Source organism: Frieseomelitta varia, unplaced genomic scaffold (assembly GCF_011392965.1).
Source record: "Frieseomelitta varia isolate USP_RPSP 00005682 unplaced genomic scaffold, Fvar_1.2 scaffold_732, whole genome shotgun sequence".
Lineage (NCBI taxonomy): Eukaryota > Metazoa > Arthropoda > Insecta > Hymenoptera > Apidae > Frieseomelitta > Frieseomelitta varia.
Window position 1 is genome coordinate 98373 of NW_025110515.1, and position 13601 is coordinate 111973.

The following is a 13601-nucleotide window of genomic DNA, read 5'->3' on the forward strand; positions in this document are numbered from 1 at the left end:
CGCATCCACAAAGACCTTGTGTACAGTAGGTGTCCTAATACTTTTGGAGGGGAGAGTAAAATACTAAGGAAGGAAGAAAATTGTGTAGAAACTTTCGCTAGACACACATTAGAAAATTTCGAAAAGTACCGTGATGGACATTTCCGTTACCTCGCGATATTATCCTGTTTCCACGTGTCAACGTGGATAAATCACACTGTGGATAAATCAAATTTTAGCTACCGACCCATAACCGACTTCCCGAGCGGTTATCATTTCCAAAGAGCGCAACCAACTGCGTAACAGCGGCCATCAAACGAACAGTTTCATCTTGCTCGCGTGACGATAACGGGAATACGGGACGACCGTGTAAACGGGAAAACTAGGAATACCGGGTAATCCCTTTTGAGACGAGAGGACGCGCGAGTGGGTAATAGACACACGAGGCTCGCGCGTCACCGCGGCATTATCAACGCGTTGCGCGAACGTATAAGCTGCGGTTTTCTCGCAACCGTCGTATAATTACTGGCTGGAGAGGTTGAAACGCGTTCGCCGTGCGTAGACGCATGTGCGCGATTCACGTTCATTGAAATTTTGGCCGCACAATTCCCCCTTTGAAGGCACAAAGCCAGACGGCGGGAATTCGTTGGCGTTTCAAAGGTTCTTGGGCACGAAAATTTCGAGGTTGTTTTGTTCGGCGACGGCAGGCGCGAGGCAACGAACGAGGGCGACAGCGCGAAAAAGAAGAGAGGAAGAAAGAGAGGAACACTTAGACGTGGGAGAAGGAAAGACGCGGACGCGCCGTTTTGTTCCGTATAATTGCGACACGTACGGAAGCGTCAAAGGGTTTTGTACTCGTTCCACAGTTGGGTACCGTTACGTGGATTGCTCTTCTCCGTTCTTTTATGCACGCGTTTTTCCTTAAATTGACGGTCGTAAATCGACGTTACGAAACTCGAATCGGTATCACCACCGCCACTTTCACTTTTACGCGGGCAATTCGAAACATTAAGCCGGAGATGTACGAGAAAGAATTTTTCGTCCTTCTTCTTCCTTCTTACGCTCTTTCTACGTCTGTGAACGAAAACATTCTCATTGGCAAAACTGTACAGTGATCCATTAATACATTGTGAATGGATTCGTTCAGTTTTTAACTGTTACGAATGGGAGACGAGAATTCTCGTGTTTCAACGCCAGCGAAAGGCGAAACGCTTTTTTGCGTTGTAAAGGACACGATCCAGGCAACGTTATGTATAACTTAAATTATATAATATTTTATATATAATATATATAATTTTTCGAGAAGTAGGGAAATTGTTTCCTAACATATCACACCGAGAAACTTTACTGGAAGTATTTTCATTTTATTCAATCCCTAAAATGAAAAATAATTAATAATTTTAATTATTAATAAAATAACACACTAGTTAAAGCTATACAGTCTCTTGAACCCTTTCAATCATACATTAAATAATTCAAAAAGTACGAGAAAATACAGGCTATATGTTTATCAGGGCGTACTCGGTCCTCAATGTGTTAATATAAATATAAAAATAAATAATAGTTAAACTATCTACTCTAAAGTTAAACTAAACTCTAAAAGTTAAACTACTCTAAAGTTAAACTAAACTCTAAAAGTTAAACTACTCTAAAGTTAAACTAAACTCTAAAAGTTAAACTACTCTAAAGTTAAACTAAACTCTAAAAGTTAAACTACTCTAAAGTTAAACTAAACTCTAAAAGTTAAACTACTCTAAAGTTAAACTAAACTCTAAAAGTTAAACTACTCTAAAGTTAAACTAAACTCTAAAATACATAACAAATAATTTCTTAAATATTACTATAAAAAATATATAGTAATATTTAAGAATATTTTATCAATGTGAATTAAAGAAGTGCATATATACAAAGTTTTCCTGTTGCTCCAAAAATGTGCAGGCCCTGAGAGTAGATTGAGCGCGCCGAGTGCAGCACGCAATGTGCAAGTTAGGCCATATAAATACATATCTCCTCGAATTGTGATAATGTGATGAGAAACATGAGAACCAGAGCACCAATATTTCCTTCGGAAGGTATTTTACTGTTTCACAAAGTCATTTTTCTTCGGAGTTTACAGGATCGTCGATATTCTTTCGCCTACAACTATGTACGTAATATATTCTCTTGCTGCATCGTGTAGCTGATCAAAGAACACGGTCAGATATTTATTATTAAAATATGACCTTGAAATAACTCGGATTTTTAAGGACCGAAGCTTTACGCAGACTTGATATCTATGGGAATGGCAATCTTCGACCGTTTCAAGACTGTGCGGCATGCTTCTTTCTTATCGAGTTATGCATGTCGACTATTTCCAAGGATTTCCCGTGGTATTTTCAGTTGCTTGTTCAAACTGTTTAATATTGGAAATTGATGTCGCTGATTTCCCGCAGTAATTGTGAGATATGTTTACTCTGTTGTTTTTTTCTAGATAACGAAGAATTGTCGCGGCAGTATTCAGTAGATCTATAGTTGTGGTTAATCTGGCACGGTGCGTATGTCAGTCTTTTGCGTAAATAACTTTTCGACAAACGATAATCATTGTCTACAAGTTGAAATATTATCGAAATTATTAATTATTAATTATTAATTATTTTGAGGAGGGCGGATTATTATCCGAGATAATTGACGCGTAAATGCCATATAGAGTCTCGTCAAATAAAATCATATAATATAATCCATTTAGCAGCACCAAAATATTGTGTTGAGTTTACAAAAATAAATCATTTTAAGAACTTGAGCAAAAACGAGGGTAATATGATCCTTTAATAAAAATTACAAAAAGTATACTTCATTAATAACATTAGACATCAAAAGTCAGTGAACGAAATTTATTTTTATGAATAAAAATTTATTTTATAAATATAAAATTATTTTATAATATAAAATTTATTTTAGAAATAAAAATCTGCTATTTTCCACGAGATGCGCACTCATTGCGTGCTTATAATTCACAAATAAGGCATGTAATCCATGTGTTTATGGAATAACGTCCATTACGTATAATATGTTCTTATCGATATGTTATGAGGAATTTCTAAATTTGAATTATGAATGAATTTCAAGGCACATACCTCTGATTCAGAGTTTTCGCTTTGGAAAGCGAAATTTATCAACACGCACAGCTTTGGAATCTTTAAATTTATATTTAATGTTAAAGATTAAACGATTTTGCTTATAAATACTTTTATCAGATATATCCGAACACGCAATTCTTGAGCTTTTTTATCTCACGGGAAATATATATTCTGCCAAGAGAAACTTTCATTTCAACAGATTAAGTTACTTACGCTTGTTACTTAAGATTGTTAACAAATTTGGATGCGTTTTTCATTTTTCTTCGTTCATATTTAGCAAAACATGCAGTGGATTATTACCAGCAGAGTATTATTATCATTCTCTTCTCCACTCGGATGATGAGATCTGTTGATGTATAAAAAACTAAAATATCGTATGTGTTCCTAGTCTTAATCTATCCTAATTAAAAAAATAATTACGCTGAATTACTTTGAAACATTTCTTTATATAAAAATAATTAAATACATTTTTTATTTAGTAGTTTTTTTTCTTTATATAAAAATAATATTTTTTTAGTAGTAGTTTTTTTTCTTTATATTATATTTATTCTTCTATATATTCATATTTTTTATATAAAAATAATTTTTTTTAGTAGTTTTTCTTTCTTTATATAAAAATATTTAAATATTTACTTGCAGTTTTAGGTGACTTGCTTGCTAGAACGTGCAATCTGTAGATGTTCATCGCAAGGGAAACATACAGAGAAATTTCTATATTTCAAATGAGAAGTGAAAAGAGAGAAATGGAGAATATTCCAAAAAGTGAACGGAACTCGATTCGCGGAAGAAAAAAAAAAGAAAGGAGAATGGAAGAAAAGGGGAAGAAAGAGCTCATCTACCTCTTCTCCTACCGATTTCAGACTAATATGCCTAATACGTAGTTTCTATTTTCGTCGTCCGTTTCGAAAAGTTGACTACAGCGAAATCGTGGTGCCCAATTAAGCAGCGTATATCTAGCATTCATACGTTCAAAATTTCGTTTAATTAAATCGTTTGATATTGCTCGAATTTCACAATATGTATTTGTTGACAACATAAATGTCTCTAATAAATGTATTCAGCGAGCAGTATTTGATCGTTTATGCAATTCACGTTTATTTTCCGTTTATTTCGCGTTGCTCGATTAATTTGTTGTTACAGTCCGTATGCGCAAGTATCAATGCTTCGTTACCCCGGTGCCGGATTTGTCTTACATAAAAACTTTGTTCGTCTCCCGACAAGCAACGATTGACGAAAAACGTTTCCGCTCGCAGTACAAAGTAGGTCTTTCATTGTCGGGTGAATTTAACGGCCACCAAGTTGGTAATTAAAAGACGAAAGAATTAGAGAACGGGATTGAAAAGTACACACACACACGTGCAAACGGCCGCGCACACGTGTGTGTCAGCCAGAATGCTATAGAACGGCAATATTCCACGACAGTGTGGAAAGAAGTCCGACGAAATAGAGAGAAGAAAGAAGAAAATTCCCAGCACACGGGAAAGGAGTGTAAATGCACATATCATAGAAACTCTCTGGGAGAAGGAAACGCTCTCGAACACGTTGCAGGGATTCTTTTATGTCGCGGCATTTCGCGTTCGTGTCTCTTGCCAAATAATAAGGGAATTACCCTGTAAAAATCGCACTCTAATTCCAGGGAACTGTAGCGCAGAAATACGATCCCCCGGGAAATGAGAATTTACGAAAATGGGCCGCGAAATGATCGTAACGCCGGGGCGAAGTTATCTTTCGGGTCTAAGATTTATATTTAAAATGCAGCCGTTGAATCTCGCCTCGAGTGAACTCCTCTCGCGGAGGCTGGCAATAAAATTGTCGTGTTACGTACACTAACAACAAGAATTATCGTTGCTTGGCGAAATAAGCGTACGAATGCAACGGTATCGATAATTCCCAGTTACTTTGGAGAGTAATGTATTGTGCATTAATTGCTTGCTAGGTTGTAATTGCATTTTCAACATTTCGAGGGCAAAGCGAATACATCACCGGTTATTATTACGTTTCGCGGATCAGGAGAACAATTAGCGATTAGGTTTGTTACGAGCAAACTTTATCGAATATATCCCTCCATCGCGGACACCGTGTACGAAAGCACTAATTTTCGATAGAAATCAAAGCTCGGCTTCGAATTAGTATCGTCGTTGGCCGCGATATAAGTATCGTTTCGGATTAACTGTCGTACATTTATTTGACACATGAATCGCTCCGTTACAGATCGTTAATTTCGACGTAATTATATAAACATTGATGATCTATCGCGTTGACAAATTTACTCGAATTCCTTGAAAATTCACAGAATCGTAAAACACGACGGCGAAATAATATAAAGTATTCATCGTTATATCAATCCGCAGTCTCTATATTAAAAATTAACATTGGTACAAATTGCAATTACGGATTAAATTAGTATAATTGCAATTTGATACTACAGACTTGTTATTGAATGCAAATTTCGTACATAAATTAATCGAAAACGAAAATACAATAATAATGTAATCATAGACTCGGATTTTAAATCCAAATTCGATGCACAAACCGATTGGAAGGAACCCCGCGAATGAAACCCCATTTCGCATTGGCGCCGCCCGTTCGTCCTTAATGGACGAAGCAATTCAAAAATTCAAACGCGAGAAAGCAGATGGATGGTGAGCGTGCGCGGCAACCGTATCGGATTATAATTTCCTAGAGCGGCGTTAAAGCTCGGGATTAAAGTTCCCAGGGAGAAGGGTGAAAAGAAACAGCCGTGCTAGATTCAAGCCTGGCTCTTCATTATGCAATCCGCATTCGTTGGCAATCAGGTAGCCCCCCCCCTCTTCCGCCCGTCGCCGCGTTGCTATTCTTTCTCCATCGTCTGTGCTACTTTTCTTCCAGAATTTCAGAAACAAACTTCAGCGCCGGTTAGATCGACAAACCGACGCCGCGCGTCCTTGTGATTTTAACCGTGCGATGGAAAATCGCATTACTCGCCTAGTACTCGGTAGTACGCGCGATCCTTCGAGGCGAGAGGCAGCTTCCGGGCTCGTTTCTCCCTTTTCTTTTGTCCTGCGACGCGAAATCGCTTCTTCCCTCCTTTGTTTGCCGCTGTTACGCTCCTCTCCCACCGCCGCTACTCCCGTTTCCGGCATCGCGCGTAATTCCGGCATTAAGCGGACGCCGTCGTTGAGTGGCCGTCGCTTGGACCAAACGGCATATTAATTCAATTTTGCTTACGTAAAGGTAGGCCCGTCGCAAGCCTTCCGGCAAGAAGACACTAATTGCGATTTTTAATTAAGGCACTGATTCAATTACGTCCCTTTATCCGCTCTAATTATTAATGCCGGCACTCGGACGGTCAGCCTACCCTTCCCGGATACGCGATGGCAACCGATGAATGGGCCGCAATTTTCCGAGTTGCCCTGTCGAAGAATCTCGAAAGTAGAGAACTATGTGTAATTCCGTTGACGTGGATTTAATTGATTGCATCTTGTCGCGACCCCGATTTCAATCAGTTTCCTCAGTCGGAATCATTTTGCAAGGTACACGACATACTTCTCGACATCCTTCGTCGTCGACGTAAACTCAATATTTCTTTTTTCTTTTTTTTTTTTTTTTTATCGTTTTATCGAATGAGAAAGCTGTTCCAGGGTCGGCTACTTTTTAACAAGTAACTATCGCTGAGAATGTAATTTATTTATAAAAATGAATCGATTTTATCGTTTGCTAAAGCTGTCATTGAATATTATAATATTCTTATAATATCAATTATTATGTAATTTATAGTTTAATTATTATGTGAATCAAATTTATTCTCAAAAATTAGCCTGTGTATAATATTATTTCTTAAGTTTCAGACAGAGAAGAAAGAGAAAGGGAAAGAGAGAAAGTTCAATCCATCTAAAACGATAAAAATCAATTTTAGCGGTATAGTTGGTTGGTACTCGAATAAATCAATCATTTCATTTTAATGAGATTTTAAATGAACAGTTTAATTTCCACGTAATACAAGGCTACTGCGCAAGAATATTAAACTTAATTGTACGAATAAATTGAACTAAAATGATTTTGGCCTCTACAATCATAGCTAAATAGATATAATAGAACCTTTGTTCGTTCTATGCTACGCGATTTAATTGATTTTTCAAAATTAATACGCAACTCACGTTTGCATGATATTTGTCTAATGAATTATTTCATTTAGTTTACGTTTATTAAACTTTTTGCCTTCGCATTCTTCAATTTTTTGCTTATTATATACAAATTAAGAAGAATCTTTCAAATTGATAAAAAAAATATACGTAGCAGTATTATTGCTATATAATCTTTATTCAATAGTTATTCTCCCGTCTCGAAAAATAAGTTTTGTTACTTGACATCTACAATCTCTAATTTTGAGATCCGTTTATTGGTCCTGTGATAAATTTCTTTTCATAATTATATTTTTTTAAAGAAAAATACTGTACGAACAACAGATTTCTAAACATTTATTGATTTCATTAGGTTTATTCATATGTTTGGGAGAATGAACAACTGCTTGATTATAGTTAGAAAATTTAAAATCCTCAAGTTCTTACTAATGAAAACGTAAAAACTGGATCCTCCGTTGCGAACATTTCCTTATTATTTTCGTAGATTCTGCGTTCTCTAATATTAAAGAGCGACATCTTTTATTTCAGACTGCATAAAGCATTTGCTGCTAGAGCCTCTTCTTTATGCTTTAATATAGGACCTCGTATATCGTGGGAATTTTTCAACGGGAGAAGCAAGAAGAGCACAGCGATTTTGTATTTTTTTTTTTTTTTTTTTATTTTATATTATACATACGAAACATAAAAGGAGACAAATTCGCTCAACTCTCCAGGTAACCATACGTTCGACGGTTGTCAAATTGGAAAACAATTTGAGCGGAAGCATATCTTCCTGACAAGGATCTAACAGCTAGACCAGCTGAGGGAAGGTAAGACGGGTGGATATCAAGGAAGAATAAAAAAGAAAAAAAATCCAAGGAACGTCGAGACGGAAATCGAGCTGGTCGAGGAGTACAAGGATCTATCGCTGTATAGGATCGCAATAAATACCCTTCGTCGAAATATAGCCGGACAAGTGGTTGAGAGATCGGCGAAAGAATAAAACCAGGGAAGGCGCTGGATAGATCGATGAATAAATTTGTCGCTCGTCGAAACTCTACTGTTCAGTACATTTAAAATATTCAATGATCAGTCAGGTGTCTGATTTACTATTTTATTATATTGACGTATTGTTTTAAAAACCATTGACGTATTATTATATTATATTAGTACAATGTGGATACAGACAAAGATTTTTTTCGATATCAAGGTAAGAGCATGTGGAATAATATTTTACAATAAAGTATAAAAGTAATTAATTAATCTTTAGAGAACCGACATTTTATCACAAAATTTAAGGTTATTTTTGTTAAAAAGGTCAAGTGAAGATCATCACAAATTTATTACGTTGGGTAAAATTGCAAAGTTTTTACGGTGTGTCAAAATGAGCTTTGCCGATTCTCAGCGACAATAAAATTTGTAATATTTTTAAATTTCGCGAAATGAAGTATTTCCAGGTGTTGATATCGCTGGCTACGTCTTTGCCAGTCAGATTGTAAAAATATTTGCATCGCGCAATAATAACGAATTTAGAAAACTCCAAAATCAACAATGTGGAAAGGATAAGTTCATTTTTATCCTTTTTCATTTTTCCTGTGTTTCATGTCTTTTCTCTTTCTTATCTTCTTGTTGATTTTTTATATTCTTTTACGTTTCCTCAGAATACTTTTATTTTGTTCCATTTTCATTATGTATATATTTGCACGTTTCATTTTTATGAAATACTGATCTCAAATGCATACTTCAATTTCCCTTCAGAACGCCAAGTTTGAAATCAAGCGGAGCAAACATACCGGGGCTCATTTTCTAATTTTATTTAGTAAACGTAAAATACATTGCCTCTGTTTACTTTTCCCGACTGACTCCAGAAAATGTCGTCCTATTAGCTCGTCGTATCACGAATGATTATCAAGTAGCTTTCATTCGGATGAAAGTAGCTTTATCGATCCTTCGAACTCCAAAGGTTATCGATCGCGCGGCCGTTTTATTGTTTCACCGTTGTGAACGCCTTTATTCGTGTCGCAGATCTGTGTTTCCCCCGATGACAAGCGACGCGGTGGGAGGAAGACGAAGAGATTAAAAGCGAGTGGCGAGCGAGCCAACGGCGAATTCGCAAAATGATAAATTCACGAGACGGTCGAGTAGCTGAAAGAGCAGCCGGGAAATGAGCAGGAGACTCGGAAGAAAAATGCGGCCGTGGTCGAGTGGGTGGCGGACGACGGCTGGGCGGATATATTTGTCGTGTTTCAACGGATCCAGATGTCTGTAGAAAATTAATCAAAGGATGCGCGACTTTAGGCAAAGGAAGAAAGGAATGTTGTACATCTCTGACTGAGGAGGATTTTTCTCCCGCGAAAGGGAGATAAGGAAACATTTCCATTCACGAGAAAAAATTGCACAAACGTTCCTCCAAGAAACGAATCCCGAATGCACCGCCTTGTCGCTGCTGATCACCGTATTGTCTAAAGAGATTCTTTCGCTTCGTCAGTGCCGCGTCGAGCGAGTATTATTTTTTGAATGTTTCATCGAGTGAGGGGAGGAAGAAAAGAGAAATTCGTAACGTGCTCGGAACTTTGCCGCGCGTTCTCTCGTTTCATCAAGGCAGCCGTGTTGTCGATTCAAGATAAAGCGCGCTCGAGAAATTGCCGGAACAATAAGAATTTCGACCAGAAGGGTAACATTGGCGAGCACTTGGCTCGAGCGGCTCGACCCAAGCGATAAACACCGTCGCGGATGCCTAGGAACAAGGAGACAAAGGCCGAGGAGAAGAAAGAAGATTTGCATTCTGAATTTGCTTTGCCTCTCGTGACCCGCGTCGATGTTTGAAACCGGAGATTTCCAATTGCTCGAAAATCGCCGGGGCAAAAGCAACAAGCTTTCCCTTCGTGAGACACGTTGGCCCGCATATGGGAATACCGACGAATTAATATATACGCTAGTTCATTAGCACGGTGGATTATATTGACATTTCGAACAATATACACTGTCGTTGTATGACAACTTGGTGATTAATGGCGTACGCGAATACGGTGTTCCGTGACGAATGCCGATACGCTGCATTGTACAAGTGTGTAGAATACTTTGCGCTGCTGTACAGCGAGAATCGATCAACCGTTCCACGCTACATGTTTGCGCAGCCACGTAAATTTACTCGGCGTCATCGCGTTGCGACGCGAACATCGAATTACGATCTAGTTCCAAGAAACTTCAAGATGATTAGTTTCCCGTTCGTTCGCGCAAAAATACACACGCCTTACGCCTCGAAATGTCGTCTGCGACGCGGTTCAAGTATCTTTCTCAACTTCTTGACACGCACGATCGACAACTTTTTGTCCCGAATTGCAACGTTTCCTCATATTTTATAAATGTAACCCAGGCAAAAAACGAATGACAAGTGTATTGCTTCTTAATAATTTAATTGAAAGAAAGCGACGATTTATCGTGCACGGTTCGGTCGCTCGTTATGGTCCGCGGACAAGCTGCCAGCGCAAAGGGGTTTAAAATTGTAACGCGGCAGGTCCTTGATCTACTCTCGCACTCTCGGGGACGATTCGTCTGATCGCGTACAGAAGCATCGATAACGATTCGTCCAAAGTTACGAAGCTCGTTGCGTCTCGAACGAAATGATAAGCTCTCGCTCGCGGAATGAGCTATTCCGTGGGCGAGCAAACTTCGAGCAAACTTTATCTCCGCGTTCGCGCTTATCGCGGATCCTCTGGAAATTGTTCGAGAGCTTGAAACCTGAAACAATTTTGCCCGCGTTTAAGCACGGGTTCAACTTCACGCTGACGAACCAACAGGTGCGATGATAATTCGTTAATTCTCGAAAACTCCTATTCAACCGGCGAAGAAACTATTTCGCGTTTCACCTTCCTGGCTCCTTCCCCTCTCTGTCGCGCGAAACTTTCCTCGCAACGGTTCTTCTCCCTGGCTTCAATTACTTTCGCGCGAAAGTCTTCGTAAAATAAGGCCCGGAGATATCGGTCGTTCGTGTCCCCGATCCAGGAAACTCCGGCGAGAAGTTGAACGCCGACAAGAATCCGGCCGGTGGAATCTCACGAAAGAAATATCGCGCGACTGGATTGCAGGCACGTCCGACAAAATCGAGATGTACGTCCGTCACGGAATGTTATCCGGTAACTGGGCCACCCACCCGAAATCTACGCGCAGCACAACCCCTCCGACTATGTAAATTCCCGTCGGCTTTAAAGATTCCGTTGGCACGTTAATTTTCTGTTAGCTTACGCGGCTTTCGGCCTCCAGGTGCTCGACGAGGAGCACGAGTCTCTCCAAAGGGCCAAGTACCATCGTGCCGGAACAACAGCAAAGGTTACAAGATGAGTCGCTAGCTTACATCAAGCCGGAAGCTAAGTGCATTATCTTTTTTTTTTTTTTGGGGGGGGGGGAGGAGAGAAAAATGAAAAAGCGATGAACACTCCGACAGTGACAGTATGGAATTTTCATTCACTTTCACTTCGAGCCTTTGTTAATCCGATTTGTAATTTGTTACAAGTCGTTTAGCAACATCTTTTCGCTCGTTGCACACGACTTTTTTCCTTTTTCTCTCTCTCTCTCTCTCTCTCTTTCGAGATTGCAACAACACACAGAAGCACAGTTTGCCCAACGCTATCGAAACTCTGGCGTATTATTAACTTGGTGGAAACTCGACTGCATTTCGATCGTGTTTCCCCGCGGCGGGAGAGAGCCTCGCGGTTCTCGAGTTTCGCCGAGGTCGAGAAGTTTCGCATTGAAACGTTTTCCGTTTGCAGTGTTGCTGTCAGTACGCCTGTGCGGGGAATCTTGCCGGAAAAGCTGCGCTTTTCCAAAAGCTATCGAACTTGGTACATACTTAAAAAGTTGGGCCGACTCGGTTTAATAGAATTCCCGTGTTTAACGCGGGACGACGAATGAGTTACACGATGAGGGAACGAGGCAGATGAACTTTCGCCGAGAACTGGAAGCTAGATTAATTCAATATGGCGGCAATTCTTGGACAATGTCCAAATCGCGACGCAAGCGAATCCTTCAGGCACACGCCCCGAAGAATTGCATTTAAATTTTGCAACGTCGATTCGCGAAGAAATACGAATGGCAACGACGATCGATAATCCACGTCAAAGAGGCGAATCCACGTGGAGTTCCGAGTGAACTAGCATCAATCGGTGAAGTCCGTTGATTGCATAATGAGTTACATAATAGCCGTGTAACCTTTTTGGATCGTGACTCGGTCGTGGAAGACCGAGACGAACGAAGGACCGAGAATCGAAGCGGCAAAACTCTGAAGCTGAATTCGACTTGCCCCCGATATTGGCCGTCCTTTGATCGAGGGACGGCGGTCCCGGAAAGTTGCGTTCTCCCTCCGACATGCTAATAGATACACATTCACGGAACAAATCTATCGGAATGTAACTTCACTTTAACCGGAACGTGCTCGCTACGGACTATTTGGTTTTAACCCGTTCGATTGATTAACAAGAACTCGATTTGGCCATTGAGCCGAGACACGTTTCTGCACGAGATATCCCGATTCGGTTTAATGTTTTACGTTTGTCGTTGCAAGACGAGCGCGAATTGAATAACAAGTTGGGAAATGACGCGAAAGAGAAAAGTTGTAAACATTCCCACGCGAACGATAAGACTATTATTTTACCGACGCAGCACGCCGCGTGGAAAGTAATAAGTATCAATGAAGACGTTAAATTAAACAAACTTCCCTTTGAAACGAGTATCCGAGGCATTTGTAATTTCCCGTGCAAAAATGCGGTTGGAGCTACGCCAGAGTGGAAAATTTCGCATGTACACTCGCCTTCCCAGCCAGAACGGTATTTAACTAAAATACAAGAATTAATCCCAACGATGATAATCTGGTACGATGCTACACAGGCAGAATTTCCTTGAGGAATTTTTATCACCTGGTATAAACTGTACTTTGCACTCTCGCGATAAACAATGGAGAATGGTCTTCATCGTACGCGGTATTATTCTGTACGTTTCATTTAAAGGTGTGAATCTCCTTCCTTCCAGAATTATCATGTAATTCGTAAGTCAAACTTATGACAATTAAACTTGAATTACACAGTGAGACGCGTAAGTGAGCTGACAACAATATAAAAATTGTCGATAATTGAAAGTGATATAATTATGGTATAAGTGAGCTGACAACAATGTAAAAATTGTCGATAATTCAAAGTGATATAATTGTGATATAAGTGAGTTGACAACAATGTAAAAATTGTCGATAATTCAAAGTGATATAATTGTGACAGAAGTAGGCTGACAGCAATGTAAAAATTGTCGATAATTCAAAGTGATATAATTGTGATATAAGTGAGCTGACAACAATGTAAAAATTGTCGATGATTCAAAGTGATATAATTGTGACACAAGTAAGCTGACAACAATGTAA

At 39.2% G+C, this 13601-nt stretch overlaps 1 protein-coding gene across 1 annotated transcript in view; it reads left to right on the top strand.

Moving 5' to 3' along the window:
• Positions 1-2758: 2758 nt before the first annotated feature.
• The window catches only part of LOC122535528 (cell adhesion molecule 2-like), a 42723-nt gene continuing 31880 nt past the window's right edge, over positions 2759-13601 (top strand). The window contains exon 1 of the mRNA XM_043667131.1: positions 2759-2770. The gene's annotated coding sequence lies outside the window, so the exon portion shown is untranslated. The remainder of the gene's footprint in view (positions 2771-13601) is intronic.